This window comes from Lissotriton helveticus, chromosome 3_1 (assembly GCF_964261635.1).
Source record: "Lissotriton helveticus chromosome 3_1, aLisHel1.1, whole genome shotgun sequence".
In the NCBI taxonomy this organism is placed as follows: Eukaryota; Metazoa; Chordata; class Amphibia; order Caudata; family Salamandridae; genus Lissotriton; species Lissotriton helveticus.
Genome location: NC_136061.1, coordinates 617,977,608 through 617,980,541, shown reverse-complemented (window position 1 = coordinate 617,980,541; position 2,934 = coordinate 617,977,608). Strand labels below are relative to the sequence as shown.

The 2,934-nt window shown below is 47.8% G+C and overlaps 1 pseudogene; it reads left to right on the top strand.

Moving 5' to 3' along the window:
- Nucleotides 1-614: 614 nt before the first annotated feature.
- Nucleotides 615-2,285, top strand: LOC144823498 (endogenous retrovirus group 3 member 1 Env polyprotein-like; annotated as a pseudogene).
- The last annotated feature ends 649 nt before the right edge of the window (nucleotides 2,286-2,934 follow it).

Below are 2,934 nucleotides of genomic sequence, written 5' to 3'. Positions count from 1 at the left end.
AACACGTCTCACTCCTCCTAGGCTATACCTGGAAGTTCCACTGTGTCCGACACCCGCAGGCTGCAGGACCGGTAGAAAGATATAATCAGACCCTCAAGACTAAACTGGTGAAGGTAGTGGCTGAGAAAGGGGTGGATTGGGTCACAGCACTTCCAGTGGCACTGTTCTATGCCAGGATGATCCCGCATTCAAGGACAGGACTAGTCCCCTATGAAATTGTGTTTGGTAGACCCCCTAACATATGGGGAATACCCATACCCAAGTCCATTACTGATGTTGATAGCGCTGTTCGGACAGATTACCTGGCTTCCTTGATGTCTGCACTCCGTTCTTGTCGTTCACAGGTGGCTGCAGCCTTCCCAGACAAAACCAACCCTGAAGAGCACACCATCCGACCCGGGGACTGGGTCTTGGTCCGCAACTTCGACAGGACAAATCCCCTGCAGCCCAGGTGGAAAAAGACGAAGTTGGTCCTCCTGACTACGCGGACTGCTGTGAAAATCGAAGGCAGACATGTGTGGCTCCATGCCAGTCACTGTAAAAAGTACTTTGGAGAAATAGACTCTGTTGCCAGCGATATCGCCAAACCCAGTGACACTGTGACTGAACAATCCTCATTGCCCTTGGAACAGACCCCACAACAGGAATATAAATCAAAGTTGAGGTCCGCCACCCAGATTCTGGCTGATTAAGCCCACGGACACAGGTCTCGTGGTGAAGTGGTCAGAGCATGGGGGCAGACTCAGACACCCTGACTATGTGGGAAAAAGAGAAAATGAGGCGCCTAAAGAAGAATGTTAAGAAGTTGCATAGCGGCCCTATCATATGTTTGATCATACTGTTTTTCTTAATAACAATCATGACGTGTCTCGGTTGGGTCCTCCACATTGCTTTCCCGCCAGCACCACATACCTCTCATGCACCTAACAACACTCAGGAGCACACGTACCACAACCTGCCCCCTCCTGAGCTAGCTCATAGGCTAGCCCTCCGGAACAATACCTTTATACAGATGCTACACTATACGCATCAGGCCAGCAATATCACAGATTGCTGGATATGTGGCCGCCTCCCACCTCATCAGAAGAAGGGAGGGATGCCTCTCTTCCCCTTCCCGTTTTCTTATAATGGAACTTGTGAGGCCTGGTTCGCCCTAATGACAGCCGACAACACTACCCCAACCTCCTGACCTGATGGAAATAATTCATGCAAGAATGGGTGGCCTTGGGGGGACTTAAATAAGGTCCTTAATGCTGTCTGCTACCCGAATGAGGATGGAGATCCTCAGGCGACAGGTACGGTCCTAGAAAGCGAAGAATACAAGCAGGGGAACGTGACCATGTCCTACAGGATATTAAATACCAAACCTAAAAGGAATGCTGGTCCCCCTTCCATCTCGGTCTCAACAGTAAAAGGGCACCTGTGCGTCCGTAAAAATGGCTCTGTTCCATTAGGACACAGTGACTGCCTTACCACTGTGAGCTTGGAGGACAAAGGAAAATCATCATTTCCAGCATCCCGTCATACTTATTTCATCTGCGGGCAAACGGCCTATGTGCAGCACCCTTGAACTGGAAGGGGGGACATGCTACATAGCATTCCTGCTACCCCCTGTCTTTGTGGCCCCATCCACTTACCACCGAGACGTCCTAGTGCCCCATGTTAGACACAAAAGAACGATCGACACCTCCGGGGTTGATCAAACGGAAACTACATGGGAACAATATACAGACTTCAACAAAGGTTTCTTTTTCTTTGTCGGTCCTGTGCAGAACACCAAACTCATACGCAGGTTGACAAGGACCCTGGAGGCTGTTGTAAATCAGACAGCGTCTGCCCTGGGGAATTTGACTCAGGAACAGTCTGCCATAAGATTGGTTGCTCTCCAAAACCGCCTTGTCCTTGACATCATCCTGGCTGACAGAGGCGGAGCCTGTAAAATTATTGGCTTTAGCTGCTGTGTTTTCATTCCTGATAACTCTCCGTCTGTATATATGGCTATAACAAAATTACACAAGATAGCCACCAGCCTCCATCAAGAACCTGGCACTTGGACATGGTCTGACTGGTTTTGGAAAATAGTATCATCCTGGGGATGGAAATTGCTGTCAGCAACAGGCATAATACTCCTGGTAATAACTGGATGCTGCCTTTGCATCCAATGTGGCCCCGCCCTGTGCAGACTATGCGCTGCCAGCTGCATTCCACCATGTATCCAGCAGAAAGAACAGGAAAGAATTATGCTACAGGAATGCATAGACAATCTCATGCAAATTGAGATATAGAAACAGGTACACTCTTGGGCAAGGAGGGAAAGAGGAAATAAAATTGACAATTATGCCCCATCATTTCCCTGTTTCTGCCTGGTAGCCATTTTTATTCAGACAAGCACCCATTTTGTGTGTGACATCCATTTTGTCTTCAAACCCACGAGCAAGACACCCTGCACCTGGCATCTCAGTTCATTGACCACACATTCCTGTGGTTCTGCCAATTCTGGGAACCAGCAGCAGATAGTTCCTGTTTTAAGAAATAAGAAATAGTTCCTGTCCGTAACTGTAAGCCAGATATAAAACCCCCCGGATGAGGAAGGGCCTTCAACTGAAAAGAGCAAGAACACATTTCAACATCACATGCACTCTCACGAGACATAGGACTTGCCCATTCTTGACACATCTTGTTTGAAATTACTGTTTGTCACTTCTGCTTGTTACTTCCTTTTTCTTTCTTTTGCCTACTGATTGGATATGTATAAATATTCTGCTGTGTGAATGAAGCTTTAGACCACTCCTGAACCTGCTGGGTGATGGAGCTCTCCCTTAACTCGAGTTATGGAATAAAGCCTTAACTCTGCACCACGGACTCCTCTTTCTTTGCCTTCTGATAGCATTCTAGAAATTCCGATTGATGGGGTATTAATTTAGTTACCACAGT